Source organism: Anabrus simplex, chromosome 3 (assembly GCF_040414725.1).
Source record: "Anabrus simplex isolate iqAnaSimp1 chromosome 3, ASM4041472v1, whole genome shotgun sequence".
Classification (NCBI taxonomy): Eukaryota; Metazoa; Arthropoda; class Insecta; order Orthoptera; family Tettigoniidae; genus Anabrus; species Anabrus simplex.
In genome coordinates, this window is record NC_090267.1 from 418,990,168 (window position 1) to 419,015,022 (window position 24,855).

The window sequence follows — 24,855 nt, forward strand, 5'->3', positions numbered from 1 at the left end:
TTTACGGGAGTGAAAGCTAGGTGGACTCAGGATATCTCATTCATATGTAACAAACTTGAGAGTAGCGAGAATGATTGCTGGTACAAACAGATGGAAACAATAGCAGGAGGGTACTCGGAATGAGGAGATGAAGGCTGACTTAGGAATGAACTCGATGGATGAAGCTGTACGCATAAACCTGCTTCGGTGGTGTGGTCATGTGAGGTGAATGGAGGAGGATAGGTTACCTAGGAGAATGATGGACTCTGTTATGGAGGGTAAGAGAAGTTGAGGGAGACCAAGACGACGATGGTTAGACTCAGTTTCTAACGATTTAAAGATAAGAGTTATAGGACCATATGAGGGCATAGCATTGGTAGCAAACAGAGGATTGTGGCGACGTTTAATAAATTTACAGAGGCTTGCAAACTGAACGCTGAAAGGCGTAACGTTCTATAACGATTAATGTACAGACTCAGCATTTGCATGGTGTGAAAATGGGAAACCATGGAAAACCATCTTTAGGGCTCCCGACAGTTGGGTTCGAACCCACTATCTCCCAAATGCAAGCTCACAGCTGCGCGCCCCTACCCGCAGGACGTACACTGCATATATTGACTCATAGGCCTACGTTAAGATATGTAAACATTAGCAAGTGTGGAACAAGTTGCCTACATTATGGCGATGCGCGAAGGTATGGAATAACGTCGTAAGTGTTCACTGTTTGTTTTTCCTACATAATAATACTATTGAAATATCCTCAATAAAGATCTGCTTCGCAGTTCCAACTTCCACATGTATGTGATACAGTAGCGATAACATTGCCGTGTTCTCGTTGTTGGCTGACAACACATCCCAAAATGTGAACTTGAACCCCGACTAAGTCACTAGATGACAGTGCTACCGTCCCGTCCCTCTGGACCACTTCCAGCTGTTAAGCGTCCCCAGCGCCTCCTGTAATTGGCTGTGCCGGAGTTGGCGGGAGCACATGCAGTAGCAGCTGACAGGGGGCTTAGAGCAGACGCAACTCCACTAGCCACAGGCAATACGTACGTATTTCAATTTTCTTCCGAGCATTGCCATCATTGTCAGTTTTCACAGCCTTGTATGTCCAGTTCTCTACGTGACTTCGTGTGCATTTCTGTGTTAAATTTTAACAGAGAAGTTATTCGACAACAGGGCGATCTAAAGAGATGTAGATTTCAGTCTTGCTATTGCAACTGAGCTTAGTTTTACAGCGATTTCCTCCTCATTGTAAATCTTACGTTTCAAGTATAAAACAGTGACTTTTCTCGTATTAGTGAAGAACGTTCGTGACGTGGCCTCAAGTGAAATTCTCAGTAAGTTTATGTTTCATTGTAAGTGACTGATAATTTGTTACAAGATTCTGATTTCTCTTGAACGAGCGTATTGTATAATTGTATAAATATCAGTGTTTGCTTTTAAATCTTCGAAGGATAGGACTTTCTTGAAAATAATACTCTATTGACATTTATTTATAAGAATATTACTTTTTTAAATTCACGATTCACAAAAAAGTTGAATTGATTCTTTTCTACCAATCGCTCAATATTTTAGAAACCATTATTTATTTATTTTGTTAAGAAATAATTGATTCTTGATTTGAAAGATTTTCCCTACGTATTTCATTCGGCTACCTTGAATATAGATTTCCATGGTTTCACACTTCGAGTATGCTCTATAATTAAAGCCTCAACCGCTGATGTCTCACCAAGTCGGTCGCAGGTTGAATCTCGGCTAATGTATGCGGGAATTTTTTAATTGAAAGAAGATAATGTCAGATTCCATGTATAACTATAGGCTCCGTTGCTTCGATCAAGACATCAACAGTTGCATAAAACACACCATTGTTTACTGATATTTCTGATGACGTTCAAGCCTGTAGTTGGCCAACTGGTTCGTGGTAAAATATTACCTCAGAATTTATATAACTATCAGTGCTTGCTTTTAAATCGTCGAAGGTAAGGATTTCTCTAAAATCTCCATTTTATATTTTTATATTTAAACCCAATAATACTATATGAACATTCATTTTTAAGGACATTCCTTTTTTTACATTATTCACGATTCACGAAAAAGTTGACTTGACCTCTTTTGTAGCAATCGCCCAATATTTTAGAAACCATTATCTCTTTTGTTAAGAAATAATTCATAGTTTATTGATATGAAATATTATAAGAAAAATAAGTAAGAATGTAAGTAAGTAATTCGTCTTTATTCGTGGCGAAGATATGGGTGTAGGCCCTCTCTTACACTTAACCATAACATTTAAAATAATTAACAGAATATATTTTTAATACAACAAATATTTTAATGATATAGTACTAATAGCAAATATGGAGAAAGTAATAATTATAGAATGTACAATATGACAATATAAATTGAACATTATAATAATTATAAAACTAACAATAGTAAAAATAAGTAAGGATACACAGTAAAAAAACTATAACTAGCAAATATATTTCTAATTTTTATCAAAATATGCTCATTCACGCACTCATCCACACTTCACTAATCGTACAAGTCAGCTAGAAGTATCCAGCAAGTGATTTTGGCAATCCATCCTAAATCTCCTACGAGAACGCAAATCCCTAATGGTAGCAGGGAGGGTATTCCACAGCCTAGCGGCAGTGATTACAAAGGAGTGGTTATAAGCCCTGGAGTGGCAGAGATATAGTTATAGAGGAGCCAGATCGTGTATTGTGAATACGATTATGCGGTTATGTTTATGATATCCTCTTGTGTTCTCTCTACGTATTTCATTTGGCTACCTTGAATATAAATTTCTATGGTTTCCTACTTTCACACTTCGAGAATGTTCCATAATTAAAGTCCCCACCGCTGATTTCCCACACGTAGCTGTTTCCTATTATAATGTCACCAAAAACCTATCCAAGTTAATGCGAGCTGAACGGCTAACAAAACAAAATTAACTTCTTGTCTTGCCTTGGGTATTAATAAATACAATTAATGACCGCCTAGGTAGAATATTTGTGTTAGACGTCGACTCCCTTCTTATATTTGGGAATCGACTGCCTAAGAATTCGGGAGGAATGAAAGATTTGTTTAAAACAAGCGAGATTATTATGACCGTCGATATCCTGGCATGTTGATGGGTTTTATTTTTAGGCAAAACTACTACGTGTCTTAAAATTTATAGCGACTCAATGAAGAAAATTTATTTACACATGCCCTGAAGACTATACTTTGTCGATGCAATGATGGTTCTCTATCTTGTGCTACTCCTTGCATCATCATCATCATTATCATCACCATAATAATCGTACAACTTTCACATGCCATTTTGTTGTTAATTATGACTGCCAAGCGTATCTTCGTAGATCGATCTTTCTCTTTTCCCCTGACAGAGCCTTCGAAAATTCGAAAAGTATTACTGAAATTAAATAATAATAATAATAATAATAATAATAATAATAATAATAATAATAATAATAATAATAATAATAATAATAATAATGTTCCTGGCTTATTACGCGCCACTAATTACGTTTACGGTTTACGCCAAGTTCCCAGAATTTTGTCCCGCAGGAGTTCTTTTACGTACCAGTTAATCTACCGATATGAGGCTGACGTATTTGAGCACCTTCAAATACCACACCGGACTGAGCCCGGATCGAACCTACCAATTAGGGCTCAGAAGGCCAGTGCTATACCGGCCGAGCTACTCAGTCCCGCTGATCTATATATTGGAAGATGTCTCCATCATACAGTGACGATATAAAAAATATTTTCTGCAGCTGTTATTAGTAATTTTCAAAAGAAACTTGTATGAATGGTGTTCATTCTTCGGTATTCCTATAAGCTACTACTCCACGCCAAATAAATCAAATAATTTAAGGCTTAAGTCACAATTTCCTTTCCTCTCAAATGCAATACCGAGTTTCATTTAATAAGCTCTTTAGTTCTCTCGTGATACAACAGGAAGAAGAAAAAAACGGCGAACATATAAGAAACTCTTTTCAACGTTTCAATACTTAATCCGCATTAAAGGCGAAATGTACATCGAAATATATAAACAAAAATGATATACCTGGACTGAAAGATATTAAAGTGATAGGATTAGTTATACGAGCCCGAGGGACTATTCATCGTTTCATTGTGAATTTTCGGAAGCAGTTTAATTTAGAGGATCCGGTACTACAAACTATATCTTTGTTAGATGTACAAGGTTCCATTTCATTATTGAGAAAACATTGTTACCTGTTATAACTCGTATAGTTTAAAGACATTAAGAGACATAATGAACAATATTGTAAATTAAAATTATAATTTCATTTGTTTCGTTATGCTTTGTCCATTGTGACAACTTTCAGCCGAGGGAAATTTTGTAATTAAAATACAAATAGCTATCTACTGTATTTGTTACCATCTGTCACTATTTCTTGATAGACACAGTATTTTACATCTGTCTCCTGGAGCAGGCAATAACAACACGTAGCTTCCACCGAAGTTTCAGTCTCATTTTATTGCTGTGACAGTATCTAAACACGAGTAGTGCGTCTGGAGGCTGTAGAAGTATTTAGGGAATGTCGTGCTGCAATAGAACTTTCTGGTTCATTGAGGAAAGCAATGGGAAATTAACTCACTTCTCTCATCTATATCTCACTTCGGCATAGCACCGCTCTTTGTTTCTGCGGGTCTTTTTAATAACAGGCATACCTTTTGGTCGTGCTATCTTAGGATACAAGCAGCATCTAGGTTGATAACTTGGCAGACAGACATCCAGCTATCCTGAGCGAATATGCTATGAAAAACAGCTTTCCCTGGACTCGAGTGATTAGGAGAGAGATCTGTGGTGACTGAATATTACGTATTAAATACGAAACTGGAGCAGTTATAAAGCTTCAAATATTATCGGCACACTTTATCTGGATGCATTTACACCCTAGTGCTGAATCGGTCGACCTCGGCAATCTTCGAGATTCATACTGGCAACCTTTGAAACACAAACTATGAATCGCTCAATGAATGAATGAATGAATGAATGAATGAATGAATGAATGAATGAATGAATCAATCAATCAATCAATCAATCAATCAATCAATCAATCAATCAATCAATCAATCAATCAATCAATCAATCAATCAATACTGATCTGCATTTAGGGCAGTCGCCCAGGTGGCAGATTCCCTATCTGTTGCTTTCCTAGCCTTTTCCGAAATGATTTCAAAGAAATTGGAAATTTATTGAACATCTCCCTTGGTAAGTTATTCCAATCCCTAACTCCCCTTCCTATAAATGAATATTTGCCCCAGTTTGTCCTCTTGAATTCCAACTTTATCTTCATATTGTGATCTTTCCTACTTTTATAAACGCCACTCAAACTTATTCGTCTACTAATGTCATTCCACGCCATCTCTCCGCTGACAGCTCGAAACATACCACTTAGTCGAGCAGCTCTTCTTCTTTCTCTCAATTCTTCCCAACCCAAACATTGCAACATTTTTGTAACGCTACTCTTTTGTCGGAAATCACCCAGAACAAATCAAGCTGCTTTTCTTTGGATTTTTTCCAGTTCCTGAATCAGGTAATCCTGGTGAGGGTCCCATACACTGGAACCATACTCTAGTTGGGGTCTTACCAGAGACTTATATGCACTCTCCTTTACATCCTTACTACAACCCCTAAACACCCTCATAACCATGTGTAGAGATCTGTACCCTTTATTTACAATCCCATTTATGTGATTACCCCAATGAAGATCTTTCCTTATATTAACACCTAGATATTTACAATGATCCCCAAAAGGAACTTTCACCCCATTAACGCAGTAATTAAAACTGAGAGGACTTTTCCTATTTGTGAAACTCACAACCTGACTTTTAACCCCGTTTATCAACATACCATTGCTTGCTGTCCATCTCACAACATTTTCGGGGTCACGTTGCAGTTGCTCACAATCTTGTAACTTATTTATCACTCTGTAGAGAATAACATCATCCGCAAAAAGCCTTACCTCCGATTCCACTCCTTTACTCATATCATTTATATATATAAAGAAACATAAAGGTCCGATAATACTGCCTTGAGGAATTCCCCTCTTAATTATTACAGAGTCAGATAAAGCTTCACCTACTCTAATTCTCTGAGATCTATTTTCTAGAAATATAGAAACCCATTCAGTCACTCTTTTGTCTAGTCCAATTGCACTCATTTTTGCCAGTAGTCTCCCATGATCCACCCTATCAAATGCTTTAGACAGGTCAATCGCGATACAGTCCATTTGACCTCCAGAATCCAAGATATCTGCTGTATCTTGCAGGAATCCTACAAGTTGAGCATCAGTGGAATAACCTTTCCTAAAGCCGAATTGCCTTCTATCGAACCAGTTATTAATTTCACAAACATGTCTAATATAATCAGAAAGAATGCCTTCCCAAAGCTTACATACAATGCATGTCAAACTTACTGGCCTGTAATTTTCAGCTTTATGTCTATCACCCTTTCCTTTATACACAGGGGCTACTATAGCAACTCTCCATTCATCTGGTATAGCTCCTCCGACCAAACAATAATCAAATAAGTACTTCAGATATGGTACTATATCCCAACCCATTGTCTTTAGTATATCCCCAGAAATCTGATCGATTCCAGCCGCTTTTCTAGTTTTCAACTTTTGTGTCTTATTGTAAATGTCATTGTTATCATATGTAAATTTTATTACTTCTTTGGGCTTAGTCTCCACCTCTATCTCGACATTATCCTTGTAACCAACAATCTTTGCATACTGCTGACTGAATACTTCTGCCTTTTGAAGATCCTCACATACATACTCCCCTTGTTCATTAATTATTCCTGGAATGTCCTTCTTGGAAACTGTTTCTGCCTTAAAATACCTATACATACCCTTCCATTTTTCACTAAAATTTGTATGACTGCCAATTATGCTTGCCATCATGTTATCCTTAGCTGCCTTCTTTGCTAGATTCAATTTTCTAGTAAGTTCCTTCAATTTCTCCTTACTTCCACAGCCATTTCTATATTTCTTTCCAGTCTGCACCTCCTTCTTAGTTGTGTGACATCTGGCGTACTCCTTACGGACTAGTACTGTTGTTGTTTACACAGCAAAGCCAAACTATAGAATTCATGCTAGGAACAAGATTCGCATCGAGATATGTGATATAATGTTATATGATGTGTATGTGACACAGTTGTTGGCTTAAGATAATAACGGTTTAGAAACTTCATATTGATCGATCATCCCGGAAGGACGTGGGTTCGAATCCCCGTCAGGAAGTCGTAAAATTTAAGAAATGAGATTTCCACTTCCGGAGGTGCATATGGCCCTGAGGTTCACTCAGCCTACACCAAAAATGAGTACCAGGGTAATTCCTGGGGGCAAAGGCGGCCGGGCGTAGAACTAACCACTCTACCCCATCAAGTGCCGAGGTTACGGATAGTGGAAGCCTTTACCTTCCACCCCTCCAAGGGCCTTCATGGCCTCTAGGGAGATGACTTTGCTTTTGCTTTTATATTGATCGATCATATTCTCGATTCAATTCAGATTTCATTTTTCATTCAGTTGGCAGCACTACCGGAACTGGGATAGCTACCTCCTTATTCCTCACCCCCGTACACAAATTCATCCAGATAAAGTGTGCCGATAAAAAAAATGAAAGGTCGTATGGCTTTTAGTGCCGGGATATCCCAGGACGGGTTCCGCTCATCAGGTACAGGTCTTTATATTTGACTCCCGTAGGCAACCTGCGTGTCGTGATGAGGATGAAATTATGATGAAGACAACACATACACCCAGCCCCCGTGCCATTGGAATGAACCAATTAAGGTTAAAATCCCCGACCCGGCCGGGAATCGAACCTGGAAGTGTGCCAATAATATGTAGGTTGTGCATTTGAGATGGTGATATGGTAGGAATAGCATGAAAGGGAAGGCAAATTATTTCGCCACGTCTTGGTCCATGATTAAAAACATCTGCACCAAAAATATTGATTTCTTAAATTAATGCTGTACATCATTGTTGTTCTTGCAAAATCTTCTGTATGATATATTACAAATGTGATTGAGAAGTCCTCTTCACAATATAGAATATTCTACGAGCTACATTAAACCATTCTCTCACGGACTGGTATGTGTAGAGCGGGTCAGTATTTCGCCTACAAGACCGTCATGTAACACTCTTGCAGTCCCTAGGAAGGGGATGGCAAACCTTTTCCGACTAGTGTGTCAGTTACGGTCGTGTCAATTATTTTCTACTGTCTAGTGTGCCATCGGTTTATTTTCTTTGAAAAGTCATCATGAAACCCTTTCCTTCTGAGATATCTTTACAGCGATGCTTGCCTTGTCTATTTAACAGACAGACTAATTCGAAATCTACAATACTAAGCGTTACATTGTTGTCAGCAATCCCCAAATACTTAACAAACAAGAATTAACATTGGAAGTTATAGTCAATACATTTCTCCGAAAATGTAATCAAAATACGTCGTTTTATACTATACAGCGTAATAAGCGATGTCGTACAAAGCGATTTTTAAATACAGTGTCTGTATAGGATTTAGACGGGACCATTAGATTTCGCCATTATATCCAATACGTCGTTAAAAGCGATGTCGCTATAAACGGTTTCGACTTATTTACCATCCTCAATCTCGCGTAAAAACTGCGATCTCGGGAAGGGCTGGGACAGGCTTTCCAAGTTGACAACGTATAGGCGACCTGCGCGTCTATGAAAATGGCGCCCTGCCTAAAATGAATTCTAATGGTGAGGACGGCACACAAATCCAGTCCCTGAGCCATTGGAATCAACCAATGAATATTAAAATATCTGACCCTGCCAGAAATCGAACCCGGGATCCCCCGAACCAAAGGCCAGCACGCTAACCATTTATCCATGGAGCTGGACATAATAATAATAATAATAATAATAATAATAATAATAATAATAATAATAATAATAATAATAATAATAATAATGTGGGCATCTCGAACATATTCTGAGTCATGGCCCTCTTTGTGTTCAGACGGCTAGGACTATACAATCCATCGTGGTCCCTAACCCGTTAGAGAAGAGATCCCCACTTGGACTATGTGCTTCATGAATTTACAGAACTCAGAACATTTTAAGCAAGCCTCGGACCTATGGGAGTAATGGAGTCCCACTCCCATTTGACAGGCGAGGGACTCGTTGGAAACAAATGGAACTGGATGGGGAGCTATCAATATTAATAAGGGCTTATGGAAGAAAGAAAGTAGAACTTACTGATACAATGAGACTGCAACGAATTCAGTTTTAAACCAATTGGAAAGAAGGAGTAACAACAGACTTGCTTATCGAATACATATTTTTTTTACAAAACAAACGTACGGGATCAAAATGGTATAAGCAAGTAGAGTAAGACCTCACTGAATTAGGCTCACCAAATCTGCAGGATAGAAATGTAATCAGGAAAATTCTTCACTCAAGGGGATTTGAGGGAGATGAGAAGAAACCAACACGAGGTACTTGGTCGAGGAACGGAAATTACAACAATCGATGAAAATGAAGAACTGTTGGGCAAGGAGGAGAGCTCGATGTTGATTCCGCGGTGTCCTAAACAGGGGCGAAGCGTCAGGGGAGACAGGGTAGACAGCGTGTACCCTTAACATTTTGTGAATGAAACATTGTCCAGTTAATTCAATTAATTTTAGAACATTGATTATTTCCACATATATGACATTATTGTATTCTCCGCTTTACTTATTTTCGTCTCACTTCGGCAATGCTCGGGCTCGCGTCAGTTACACGAAGCACGTAGGCGAAAGTAGACGCTGTCCATTCTGTGTACGTTCCTTTTGATTTTCAAAGCTTTCAGGTAGAGCAACACTAACGCTATCTGTAGATGCTCACTGCGAAACTATTACTTTCCTATAGCGAGATATCACCGCCCAGTAGACAGACTTACCAACGTCTCTTCTTGCTCTCATTGGCTAGTATTTGGATCTTACTTATAAAAGTGCTCTTGTTGGCTAACATCTCAGTCATGCTTATAATGCAATTATTTTGAATTTACTTATTATAAGACACGTCTAAAAATAAAATAATAATAGTAAAATACGAAGCTTAGTAAACTTTCACCTAATAAATGAATGATTGTATCAGAACCCTTCAAATACATACATTTTCTTGCCCACCAATATTAGTTACGGTATTATAAGCCCAAACAAATATTGGCTTACATAATTAAAAATGAACTCCAGAGTGTGCATAGGGAAACGACAGAATTCCTTAACTTGATGTTGTATATTCCGTTAACGCCAGTTTCTAGTGAACGCTCTAGGAGTGCCTTCAAACGAATTAAAACCTATTTAAGGAATTCGATGACCAACCAGAGACTGTCTAACTAGGGAACTGTAGCTATAGGGAAGAACTGCTGTGGCATCTTAGCAAGACGCCTTACTTAAAGACGAGAGTATTTGCTGAAATGAAGGACAGGCGGATTGAACTCATTTACAAGAATATTGTTTAAGGTGACTTACACGAAAATCTGTTTATTTCTTATTTATCTTATTAAATATAATTTGTTTATTCTAAAAGTATGTTGTTATCCGACAAATCCCGCTGCCCATTTAGTCCATATTTAAAAATAAAACGAGCGCAGTAGGGTTGTAGGTTGTTATAGGGTTTGTCTTAGTTTCAGAGTCATTAATATAATATTGAATACTGGTCTGTAAACGTCGAAAACAAAATTCCATATATAATATGATTAAAATAGTTTAAATTTAAAAATCTCTGTCTACCCCCTTACATAGTTCACGCGTTGCCGCTGGTCCTAAATGATCCATTCGCAGAGAAGTACTAATTGACGCTAAGGGCAGCTGAAATTATCACAATAAGCACCTTACAACTATACGTTCTCGTATTATTGAATATTATACTAATATTATTCGCGTACCGCGCGATTTCCCTTGTAGGATAAGAACCCAGCCTGTGAGGTTGGGAAGTTAACGGTAAAGATAGACCCACTCGTGTTTTGAGGGGTATATGAGTTTTGTGTATAATAATCCTTCAACTAACTGTTTGTCAATCATCTGTTGTTTGGATGAAACAAGTATGGTCCGGTCCGCTTTGACCTGTGACTTGTATACTACTTGCTCCGGAACACCACAGACAACATACGTGACGTTTGTTTGTCTGATATGCACTGTTGGAATGCGAGCATATCTCAAGGCTGTCGCTCAACAAATTCTATACGGTCTGATGCTCTTTGTCGTAGCAGATATCCTTAATCTGTTTATCCTCCAGGGTTGATTTTTCCCTCGGACTCAGCCAGGGATCCCACCTCTACCGCCTCAAGGGCAGTGTCCTGGAGCTTCAGACTCTGGGTCGTGGGATACAACTGGGGAGAATGACCAGTACCTTGCCCAGGCTGCCTCACCTGCTATGCTGAACAGGGACCTGGTGGGGGGAGGGGGAGGTTGGGAAGATTGGAAGGGTCAGGCAAAGAAGGGGGAAAGGAGCGGACTTGGCCTTAAGTTAGGAACCATCCCGGCATTTGCCTGGAGGAAAAGTGGGAAACCATGGAAAACCACTTCCAAGGTGGCTGAGGTGGGAATCGAACCCACCTCTACTCAGTTGACCTCCCGAGGCTGAGTAGATCCCGTTCCAGCCCTCGTACCACTTTTCAAATTTCGTGGTAGAGCCAGGAATCGAACCCGGGCCTCCGGGGGTGGCAGCTAATCACGCTAACCACTACACCACAGAGGCGGACCCCTATTCTAACTACAATATCAAATGTGAAGTATTTCCAAGAGTTCAAACACAATTTATAACATATCATCTTTATTTTCAAAATAACAGTACTGAGACATTGTAACAGTGCATTACATACGAAACTGTTACCATCGAGCAAGTGGCCGTGCAGTTAGGGTCACGCAACTGTGAGCTTGCATTCGGGAGACAGTGGGTTCGAACTCCGCTGTTGACAGCCCTGAAGATGGTTTTCTATGGTTTCCCATTTTCACACCAGGCAAATGCTGGGGGTTGTACTTTAATTAAGGCCACGGCCACTTCCTTCCCACTCCTAAGCCTTCCCTATCCCATCGTCGCCAGAAGACGTATATGTGTCGGTGTGACATCAAGCAAATTGTAAAAAAAAATAAAAAAATAAAAAAACACGATGCTATTCTACAATGAGTTTTTCTCATCGGTTGGCCAGCAGGCGCACCCAGCTTATCTGGCTCCCGTTGACTCATCACTGCCCGCTCCACGGCATAGCAATAAGGATAGCACTTCGCTCACTTTATCCGTGCATGACATGAAATAACAATCAAAATTAAGAACACAAGAATTAAGAAAATTAGTCATTAATAATGAAGAAAATAAGCTCCTACCTTATGAAGGAGATGTTGGAAATGTTCTCCTCCTGCATCCACACATTTCTGGCATCGTCTTAGGACACTCGGATTCACACGGGTAAGTTCGTCTTCCGTAATTGAGGCTATTTCTCTCCGAATATGTTTTTTCGGTTCTATAATAATGTTATTTGTTTCACGTCCCACTAATTATCTACATTTACGGATTTGGGAAACGCCGAGGTGCGAGAATATGGTCCCGCAGGAGTTCTTTTAAGTGCCAGTCAATCTACCGACACGAGGCATACATATTTCAGCACCTTCAAATACCACCGGACTGATCGAACATGCCAAGTTGGAGTCAGAAGTCCAGCGCCTCAACCGTCTGAGCAACTCAGCCCGGCCCTTTCAGCTCTTGTATGGATTCATTTTAACATTTTCATAGTCCGCCATGCTGAGCTCTTCGAAATCCCGGCTTCTTGACCAACTCGTCTTAGGGATTTTGTAGGCGTACGTTTTAATCTTTTTGCGATTTCATTCACTTTTTCCTCGTTAAGTACACGTTTTCTAACACCTAGCTCCTTACCGAGTAAGGAACCAGTTCCTCTCCATTTGTTTACGAGTTTCCGCACGGTCTCTTTATGTGGAGGGCGTACATCTGGAAAATGTGTAACAAATCGCTTAACGACTTCCTGCAAGACTTTGTTTTCACATAATTATCGTACATAAATAACCTATCCTCTACCGTGTACACATGAGGAGGCATTGTGAGAATTATACCCCCGAAGTAACACTGCACAACTCGATAACAGATGGAGCGACAGATCAACACTTAATACACGTTCTAAGCACGGACCTGAACTGCGAAGTGCGAGCATTCCCGTGCTGTCGCTGCGCTGTGTAACGGGAAGTGATGAGTCAACGGGAGGCAGATAAGCTGGGCGCACCTGCCGGCCAACCGTAAGAGAAACTCACTGTAAATTTCTGCTTTCTAGTGTTTGCGGAATTTCGACAAGATATAGAAGGGGTTGCTGCATCCCCTCAAGATGACGCTGCATCAGTTCATGATGTGAAAGAACTGTTGACCCGTGCAGAATGTTGGATACGGTCTAAATTTCATAGCAATCCATTATGCTGAATTTCCGAAAGTGGTAACAAGACTTGAAAAAATATGAAGGCCTCTTGTTTTTTCAATCAGTATTGTTGAAGAAACGATGAGCATAATCTTGAAGTGGGAAGAATTGTAAGTGCGAAGTACAAATGGGCTATGTTTGGAAATTTAGAATTCTAGAACATAAGACAAATTTTGGACGGTGATCTCTTAGTAATCGTAAACGTACAATAGCTCCATCTGCACCGCCTTGTTTCAAATACCATCCCATGACATCACTTACCGTGGAACAGTCTTTTTCAGCATTGAAAACTTGTTTTTGATGATAGGAGCAGTGTTTGAACATGGAGAAGTTGGGAGAGCATCTTGTGGTAAAGTGCAATGAGGTAAATTATTGATCTGTTCTTTCTGAAAAGAATGTGAGCTGGAACACAACATTTTCAAGAAATGGCTTGTAATAGTATGTAATTCATAAAAGTATGCAATGATATTTTCTTACGTAAGTATACAAAAATTGACCCGTTTTGTGTTGTAATAGTTAGTGTGATTAGCTTCCACCCTCAGGAGGCCTGGGTTCGATTCCCGGCTTTGTCAAGAAATTTTAAAATTGGGACGAAGGCTGGAACAGACTCCACACAGCTTCGGGTGGTCAACTGACTAGAGTGGAGATTCAATTCAATTCCCTCTTCAGCCATCCTCGAAGTGGTTTTCCGTGGTTGCTTCTCCTACAGGCAAATGCCGGAATGGTACCTAATTGTAGGCCCCTGTTTTGCACAACAGGTGAGGCAGCCTGGGTGAGGTACTGGTCCTTCTCCCCAGGTGTATCCCAGACCAAATGTCTCTCGCTCCAGGACACTGGTCTTGAGGCGGTAGAGGTGAGATCCTCCGCTGAATCTGGGGGAAAAACCAATCATGGAGGGTAAACGTATTAAATAAATAATAATTAAACCCCATGGCACTACAGCCCTTGAAGCCTTGGCCTACCAAGCGACCGCTGCTCAGCCCGAAGGCCTGCAGATTACGAGGTGTCATGTGGTCAGCACGACGAATCGTATCGGCCGTTATTCTTGGCTTTCTAGAGCGGGGCCGCTATCTCACCGTCAGATAGCTCCTCAATTCTAATCACGTAGGCTGAGAGGACCTCGAACCAGCCCTCAGGTCCAGGCAAAAATCCCTGACCTGGCCGGGAATCGAACCCGGGGCCTCCAGGTAAGAGGCAGGCACGCTACCCCTATACCACGGGGCCGGCATAAATAATAATTAGTGTACAAAAATACTGATATTATTTTAAATCGCCTCCTTTCACATTTAAAGTGGACTTTGCTCACGAGACCTAGTGTTTATAGTGCACTATATCTTCTGGTATAGGCTAGATCAATTTTCTTACTTTCACTGACCTCTCTCAATCTTCTCCTTGGCTTTGACAATATGAAAGTGACTGAGGTATGAGCGATGCTAGTAATACCATTCCTTGTGCAGCCAGTTACTGTCATCAATAGTGAGTAAATTTCGCTCAAAGGGTCGATTGGTGCAAGTCTCTCAGTGGGCTTTGCAGAATAATATGTAACAGCAACTTCTGGCTCAATGAGAAAAGCAACGTGAAAGTACCTCGTTCCTTGTTTCCCCTAGTACGCCTCTTCAATGATTAGGACATCTGATGGCGGAGCTGTTGAGGTTTAGGGCCAGGAATCTGCTACAGAGTAGTTCAGGTGAATTCCGTGTCGCCGAGTGGTAGCCGGCCACGCTACTCAGCCGCCTTCCCCGGCCTAGTGCCAGTTTCGGTATGAGTCCTCGGGCAGAGGAGTGTCTCTTGCTGCTTTAGTTTTTGTGGAAAGGAAAGAAGAAAAGAAAGCATCCTAGGTTTCATTTACATCCTATCTTGAAAGATCTTTTTGGAAAAAAGACTGTTCTATAAACTATTCGATAATTTATGTGATGATGGTATCATATTTATTAAAATTCACCCTTTTATTAAAGTTAATTATATTTATTCCTACTAAGCACCCCCCCCCCCACCCAAATTGCAACGCTTCAGATTGTCCGTCCTAATATTCTAAGACATTTATCCGTGATGATAACATTTTTCTCTGAAGACTAATTACAGGGCGCTACTGTAGAGTTGTTCATACACACAGCCACACTTTGAAAATTATTGGTTGATTCCCTCCAACCCTCATTTTATAATTAAAATCAAGAACGCTCCCACAATATGCCTTAAATATTGTTCTCCGCAACTTAATCATCTTCTTCCTATTTCTTTCTTTCTTAATCCGTTTACCCTCCAGAGTCAGTTTTTCCCTTGGACTCAGCGAGGGATCCCACCAGTACCGCCTCAAGGGCAGTGTCCTGAAGCGTGCGACTTTGAGTCGGGGGATACAACCGGGAAGGAGGACCAGTACCTCGCCCAGGTGGCCTCACCTGCTATGCAGAATAGGGGCCTTGTGGTGGGGATGGGAAGATCGGAGGGGATAGACGAGGAGGAGGGAAGGAAGCAGTCGTGGCCTTAAGCTAGGTACCATACCGGCACTTGACCGGTGGAGAAGTGGGAAACCACGGAAAAGCAGCTCGAGGATGGCTGAGGAGGGAATCGAACACCCCTCTATTAAGTTGGCCTCCCGAGGCTGAGTGGACCCCCGTTCCAGCTCTCGTACCACATTCCAAATTTTGTGGCAGAGCCGGGAAGCGAACCCGGGCCTCCGTGGGTGGCAGCTAACCACACTAACCACTACACCACAGAGGCGGACTGCGTTAGTTCTACGTTTATGTGAGTTATTCATAGGTTTTATATTTCATTTGAGGGGGCCCGAATTTTTATTCTGGCAGGTGGGCCCGTGTCACATTTGTTACGCCCCTGCCACTCCTTGTTTAAACCATCAGTTGGCTCTTTTTCTCGCGCTGCCCATTTTAAAACCGTGTTGACTGCCAACCTCCGGTGCGAGAGAAAGTCCTGCAAAAGACAGTATATGCGTTCACATTGCTCGCTCGGCACAAAAGAAGTAAACTTGGTAACTGTGGTCACGTGCCGCGATCTCGTGTCGCTCTTCAGACAATATTGATTTATATATTGTATATCGGTCAAAGGACCGCTTGCTGTAAGGACAAAGGTAGTCACATCAATGCTTGTTTGTGCTTCTCCTGACGTAAGACACAACAAAACACGAGGACTTTGAAGATCGTGAAACGCAACCTTCCTCAGCACAATACGAAAAAGAAAGCGTGTATTTATGTGAACCGAACCCCGTCGTGCTACTTGCTTCTGATCTATAGTTGCCTTTCTTGACACGGGTTGATAGTCGTGTGACATTGCCACTAGTTTTTCACCGAGGCGGATGCTGTTCGAATCCCAGGCAATCCAAGTGGGATTTAAAAAAAATGAATATTTATGTTCCTGTGGTTTGGATTTCACGTAAATCTTGAGGTCTCCTGTCCATGATCACGATATCGACAGTCACGTAAAACTACAAACAAAGATTTTATAGGAGTATAGTATGTTTTACAACATGAGTTACAACACCATTTATATAATTACTAGTTGTATTACTCGACACTGCCCAGGTACTTTATTGGATGTTTACTTGTAGGATTTGCATTACCTGTTAATTATGTGTGAAGAAACTATTTGTACATTTCTTTATTGTGACGTTGATGGATCTTTTTCTTGTTTTACTTTACGTCGCAGCGACACAGATAGGTCTTATGGCGACGATGGGATAGGAAAGGTCTAGGAACCGAAAGGAAGTGGCCGTGGCCTTAATCAAGGTACAGCTCCAGCATTTGCCTGAAAATGGGAAACCACGGAAAACCATCTTCAGGGCTGTGGGGTTCGAACACACTATCTCCCGGATGCAATTGATTGATCTTCTACGAACTATTTTGTAGATGAAGAGTTGTTGTTATATGTTCAGCTTTATATATATTTGAAACCGCGCATAAATGTGAAAGTACAAATTATGAAATTCAGTCTTTACTGTAATCGACTATCGATCTGACTCTTGTTACAAACAGTTATATGATACTTATCACAGTATTGTCCACATAATGCATACACACACTCAATATTTGGCTCGCGAATTCTTTTACTACACAATTTATTATGAAAGCCATGAATTGCGAGTCTTGTCAAAACATATCTTAATGGTTGGTTTTCGTTCGTCCACCTCCAGTCAATCATAGCGTCAGTAGCGTAGAGGCCTTGAGGTATTTCTGCGCGTTTTTGCTTTCTTCTCTGTATCACTTTAGTTGCTAGATCGGTAGCAGGTAGTGGTAGATTCAGCCGTAGATATTCTAAATACTGTAGATTGTTATCTTGCCAGTTCACAAACTAGACGAGAGGATGTTGTTCTCGAGGCTCCCAACACTCTTTTCAGCTATGCTGCTTTTATTTTTGCCAGAGTAGTTAAATCAGTAAAAGAGGGTTTCCTCAAATCAATTCTATTCCGTGTGTTAGTATTGGGGAGATTTGTGCATGGAATTTTCTGAATTTTTTTCTGATCTGCGACTGTGGTGGGACTCCAGGCAGGAAAACCATAGGTTAATGTGGGTCTTACCGTACTGTGATAGGCTGTTCGTAGCGCCCCTGATCTGAAGCCTTTTAGATTCCTGCTAAAAAATCCCATGACTCTTATCGCTTTTAGCCTTGCCTCCTCCGCCTGCAGGTTCCACTTCAAATCCCTAGAAATAATGAATCCTAAAAGTTTGATGTTTGCGCACTGCGGTATTACATATTTAATTCATATTTGTTCTCTAGGCAGTTTCTTGACCTACTTATCCTAATATATTTACATTTATGTTTAGCCCATTCACGGAACGCCATGCAGATATATGGGAGGTAAGAATATTGATATAAGTCAATGTTAACATAAACATAGTTGCATTCATGGGAAAGTATGATTTATAAGTGATCTTGTTGTGGTTTTGAATGGAGAAAAGAGGTAAAACTAAACTTATGCCTGCAATAACCAGTAATGCCGTATGCTACTTTTCCTGAAGCTCACACATTGTGCTTCGCGAGTGTACTGGGGGGGTTATTGTAGTTAAGAATAGAAAACAGGCAAACCAGCAGGTGTCACCCTCTGACAGTTAGGAGACCCCGTGGCGTATTTTCTAAGGTATAACACATCTAACTAGGATCATAATGTTGGACTACCGAGAATGAAGAATTGTCTACAATCTGTAGTCTATAGAAATCAGTCTGCAGTGATAAGAATCGAGGACATGGAAAAAGAAGTAGCAATCCAGAAAGGAGTGAGGCAAAACCGCAGATTGTTAGCCCTCCTTTTCAATCTTTGTATATGTTTATGTTTTTGTTTGTTTTATAATATGATGATACTTGTTGTTTAAAGAGAGCTAACATCTATGTTTTCGTCCCTAATGTTTATGTAGAACAGGCAGTAAAGGAAATCAAAAAGTAATTTGGAAAGGGAAAGGAGAGGAAATCAAAACCCTAAACTTTGCTGATGATATTGTTATTTTGTCTGAGACTGCTAAACATCTAGAGAAATTCCTGAATGGTATGGACAGAGCCTTGCGGAAGGAGTACAAGATGTAAATAAATAAGTCCAAAACAAAAGTAATGGAGTGCAGTCGAACGAAGTCAGGTGATGGTGGAAATATCAGATTAGGAAATGAAGTCTTAAAGGAAGTAGATGAATATTTTTAGTTGGGTAGAGAAATAAATAATGTTGGCAGAAGTAAGGAGGACATAAAACTAGCACAAGCAACGAGGGCCTTTCTTAAGAGAAGAAACTTGGAATTAGAAAGATGTTTTTGATTATTTTCGTTTGGAACGTGACATTGTTTGGAAAAGAAACATGGACGATAACTAGCTCAGAAAGAAAGAGCTTTTTTTTTTTTTTTTTTTTTTTGCTAGTTGCTTTACGTCGCACCGACACAGATAGGTCTTATGGCGACGATGGGACAGGGAAGGGCTAGGAGTGGGAAGGAAGCGGCCGTGGCCTTACTTAAGGTACAGCCCCAGCATTTGCCTGGTGTGAAAATGGGAAACCACGGAAAACCATCTTCAGGGCTGCCGACAGTGGGGTTCGAACCTACTATCTCCCGAATACTGGATACTGGCCGCACTTAAGCGACTGCAGCTATCGAGCTCGGTAGAAAGAAAGAGAATAGAAGGTTTGGACATTTGGTGTTACACAAGAATGCTGAAGATGATATTGGTAGATCGAATCACGAATGAAGAGAAACTAAATCGAGTTGGTGAGGAGAGATAGATTTTTCTAAATTTGACCAGAAAAGATATAGAGCGATAGGATACATCTTAGACACCCAGGACTTGTTTAGTTGTATTTTGAGGGAAGTGTACGTGGTAAGAACGGTAGGGGTAGACGAAAATATGAATATGACAAGCACATTAGAGCAGATGTAGGATGTAGTAGTTACGTAAAAATGAAAAGATTAGCACAGCTGCATCAAACTAGTCTATGGACTGATAACTCAAACAACAACAGTGCTGGACTCACTGTTCACCTTTACTGAAGCTCTACCCACATACGGACTTCTGTTGGGCTCATCAATGTAAGAGCGAAGACAAGTAGCAAGAGATCACAATCAGTGACCGACCTCCTCCCACTTGGCGCAAGTGGCCTCACTCTACGCGAATTGATCACCGCAAGTGGCGGAAATTAAATTAGCTTATTGCGGCAACGAGAAGAAGACTTGGGCCAGTTAAGAGAAACGATAAGCCTTGACAACAGCTTATGGTGGTTTGATAGCAATGCTACGTTTGATTTTACTTTAGGAATATGTGGTCAGCAGTCCTGTCTGTTTAATCCATCTGAAATCTGTACAGGAGCCTGTGTGGCTATAGTATAGCTGGAATCGAGAGGAAATTAACTGCCCTATAGATTAGGCACCTATGGATTAATAGAGGGGGCCGATGACCTAGATTTAAACAACAAGCGTTATCATCATCATTATTATCATCATCATCATCATCATCATAAAGAGAGGAAACTGTGATGCATACTTATAAGGTGGCTTCTCTTCATTTATTTATGTATTTCCGGTTCCATTGCTGAATGATTAGCATGTTGGCTTTTGGTCCAAGGGGACTCGGATTCGATTCCCGGCCGGGTCAGGGATTTTAACATTCACTAGTTAATTCCGTTCAGTGTTAGTGCCGCCTTCAGCATTTTTATAAAAGTAAAGCCGTAGCATTTGCCTCGTGTGAAAATGGGAAACCACGGAAAGCCATCTTCAGGGCTGCCAACAGTGGGGTTCGAACCCATTATCTCCCGAGTGCAAGCTCACTGCTGCGCGACCCTAATCGCACGACCAACTTGCACGTTAGACTACATCTTCACAAACGCGCAGATCGTTTATACTGCGTCAGTTCGGAAGACGTGCACCAGGCCCCTTCGGAGGCCACACGCCATTATTTATTTATTTATTTATTTATTTATTTATTTATTTATTTATTTACGCTCAGTCAGAAACTCAGTCGAAAGTTTTTAAGTAAAGGATCAGTAACGATGAAGCAAATAAGCATTCTCGATGCATTCGCGTCGTGATACGTCTGGATGGGCAGCAGTTGTCTTGGCAGTTCAAAGCTCTCGCGAGCTATTGCGCCGCCGGTTTGGCTTTATTCCTTTTTTTATTATTTTACAATTGAATCGCTAATTGCAGAAACCACATAAGTGCACTTTCCCAAACTGTTGGGAAAATTAAAAAACCGTGTGGTAATATAAGTTGAAGTCTGATCTCCTTCTAATTTTTAAAAATGAATCTTTAATGTGCTAGAAAAGTGTAGTAAACATGAAATATTTTTTTAACATTTTTAAATGCCATAAAGATTTTTTTAAACACTGCACTTAGGTTGTTTCTGAAATAAACAAATTTTTCTGCTAATTTATGTAGCAATTATTAATAAAAACAGCTAATTGGTTAAACTATGCAAGTTTTTAAGATTAAAGTGTAAGTAAGTAACACTGTTCCTACCGAGCTCGATAGCTGCAGTCGCTTAAGTGCGGCCAGTATCCAGTATTCGGGAGATAGTTGGTTCGAACCCCGCTGTCGGCAGCCCTGAAGATGGTTTTCCGTGGTTTCCTATTTTCACTCCAGGCAAATGCTGGGGCTGTATCTTAATTAAGGCCACGGCCGCTTCCTTCCCACTCCTAGCCCTTCCCTGTCCCATCGTCGCCATAAGACCTATCTGTGTCGGTGCGACGTAAAGCAACTAGCAAAAAAAAAAAAAAAAAAAAAATTGTTCCATTCATCAAAATTTAATGGACATCAGTTAATGAATCACAAGTACAAATTAGAACAATAATAGTCTATCTGGCTTTATTCAGCCTCTGGCATATCCTCGGCATGTTCTTTCTCGGTTGTTGGCCATTGAATGATGCTGTCATAAAAGTTTTTACTGTCCAAAGAATAAAAATTATTCCAGAGGTCTTGTATAGTTTCGTCAGTGAGTTTTAAATAACATTTAAAGTTACACATAGTTTACATTGTTCGGCGGCACTTTCTAGCGGACCTCTTTTCCTTTGTGGGACCCGTATCTCAGTCCTTGTACTCTAGCTTTCCGGAAAACGTTCCGCTTGTATGTTTCTTCATGCCTCATTCCACGTTTACGCTTAGGATTAGGTTCATCTTTTGAAATGTCAGACATGGTTTAAGAACTAAACACTACTTAATAATCAATAAATACACTATTATTTCCACTACAAACACACACTCGACCACTCCGTGTTTACTGTAACAACAAACTCAGTAAAAACAAAACAAGCAGGTTGTACAAACAGGGCCACCAACCGTCATGAGTGGAGGAATGAATTTACCGCAGAAAGAACCTAAGCGACGGCGCTTGGGTTCTTTCTGAAATAAACACATTATTTACACAGTTGCCTAACAGCATTGCTTATATGGAACAAAGGTTGTTTCTGAAAAAAACTGTGTATTTATGTCAGAATAGTAACATCCCGTCAACAACTCCATTTTGATAAAAGTGTCACTTAGGTGGTTTCTGAAATAAACAATTCAATTTTGCTTTACGTCGCACCGACACAGTTCTTATGGCAACGATGGGATAGGAAGGACTGGGAGTGCAAAGTCAGCGACCGTGGCCTTAATGAAAGGTGGCTTCTCTTCATTTATTTATGTATTTCCGATTCCATTGCTAAATGATTAGCATGTTGGCTTTTGGTCCAAAGGGACTCGGATTCGATTCCCGGCCGGGTCAGGGATTTTAACATTCACTAGTTAATTCCGCTGAGTGTTTGTGCCGTCTTCAGCATCTTAATCAAAGTTCAGCCCCAGCATTTGCCTAGTCTGAAATTGGGAAACCACAGAAAACCATCTTCAGGGCTGCCGACAGTGGGCTTCGAACCCGAATGCAAGCTGATAGGTACGTGACCCAAACCGGGCAGCCACCTGCTCGGTCCGGATGCTGATGATACCATGGACAGTAAAAAGAACAAATGAGTATGTCCTGAGATTGACGAACATTATTTGAGACCTTTTAGGAGCAACAGAAAAAAGTACTGTTTCCTCGGACCATGCCATGTGGGGAACATTCGAGGTAAAAGTAGCAAACTGGGAAGTAGAATATCATGGCTGTGGAATAATTGAGAAAGGACCTTCAGAAGCCTGAGACAAACAGCAAAGACCGAGAAGTATCATTTTTGGTTCCAGGCATCCATTAGTGGAGGAAGAGGCATCTTAATTGTCTATAGTTTATAAGAAAAAGCCAACAGTTTTAAGAGAAATTTTATTTATTTATCGTATGCCATAGACACATCAGTTAATGTCTGGCTCCATGGCTAAATGGTTAGCGTGCTGGCCTTTGGTCACAAGGGTTCCGGGTTCGATTCCAGGCAGGGTCGGGAATTTTAACCATCTTTGGTTAATTCCGCTGGCATGGGGGCTGGGTGTATGTGTCATCATCATATCATCCTCATCACGACGCGCAGGTCGTCTACGGGAGTCAAATCAAAAGACCTGCATCTGGCGAGCCGAACTTGTCCTCGGACACTCCCGGCACTAAAAGCCATACGCCATTTCATTTCATTTACATCAGTAAATGTAAATTATAACAAAATAATACAAAATAAAGATCTGAGTACTAAAAGGATAAGTCCATATGGCTTATGTAACTTAGAGCAACTGGCGTAGTATTCAGGAAGTCATGCAAGTCTCCAATATAGGCTCTCTTGGTGCACTCCATCACTGTGCCGGTCAGATTAGGTTTCAGCCCCACAGTCACATCTTGCGTATAGTATTTTCCCCCATTTGAAGAAGGCATCAGCACATCTACCATGGCTCGTACGGATGCGATTCAGAGTGGACCAAACCGAGCGTCGCTGATCGAATCCTGGAAGTTTTCTTGTCAAGCACAGTAAAGTTCTGCATTGTGGGGGGCAATTTTCTAGCCACTGTTGTTTCCATGAGTTGCTCATGTTGAAGCCATCATCGAGTAAAGCTTTTGCTGTGAGAATGGCTGGGTGTCTGGATCTAAGCCTGTTTCGTTCGATGTTCGGAATGTCAGTAAGAACCGGCAGTTGTAGGGCAACGATCTTCCGATATTCTCGAACAAGGGCACTCCTTCTTCTATCTTGGGGAGGTGGTATATGACTCAAAACAGCCAGCCAATAGCATTTGTCTTGGTACTTTAAACTCAAGTCTTCATATGGTTTAAGAAATGCGCCAAAAATACAGGATTACAAGATTTTCTGTTGAGGAAGAGTCAAAATTCGGCCATCGACGGCTGACAGCACCATAGACCATTGTAACCACTCACTTGTATTACGTCCTGGTAATGGCTACTTAAAAGTAATTATCCTATTTAGAAGATGACGTAACAGAGCAGTACGCTCTATACAGCAGTGACTGCAAGAGGAAGGCGGGAATTCCCAAATGATCATTGCGATCTACATTACAGTGATCATAAGAGGAAGACGGGGATCTCCTAAGTGATTAATAATGTCTATGTAACAGTGAATACATAACAGTGAGTACATAACAGTGATCATAAGACGGAAATCTCCTAACTGATCACTGCGATCTACATAACAGTGACAATAAGAGGAAGGCGGGTATCTCCTCACTGATCATTGCGATCTACATAACAGTGATCATAAGGGGAAGACGGAAATCTTCTAACTGGTCTGTGTGATCTGTATAAGAATGACCACGAGGTGGCGACAGGAACCTCTTATGAAAGCAGAACCAACGTTGCGAACTATCAGGTAGATGGCATTGCCTGGTAAGAATAAATATTTAGAAGACTCTATTCTAGTTCAGTTATTTAGTATAATAATTCAAAATGAAACATGAATAGGAGTTAACAATAATCTGAGATGACTTGGTCTCAATGGAAAAAATATTCTTGTACTAGAATCAGAATTCAGTGGACCATTGTCATCATCATAGTTTATCATCACCAAATCTCTTTTTTGTACCAACCTCCTCCATA

At 40.6% G+C, this 24,855-nt stretch overlaps 1 protein-coding gene across 1 annotated transcript in view; it reads left to right on the forward strand.

The window, feature by feature from the left end:
* Positions 1 to 958: 958 nt before the first annotated feature.
* The window catches only part of alka (alkaliphile), a 202,881-nt gene continuing 178,984 nt past the window's right edge, over positions 959 to 24,855 (forward strand). Inside the window, exon 1 of the mRNA XM_067144574.2 lies at positions 959 to 1,028. The gene's annotated coding sequence lies outside the window, so the exon portion shown is untranslated. The remainder of the gene's footprint in view (positions 1,029 to 24,855) is intronic.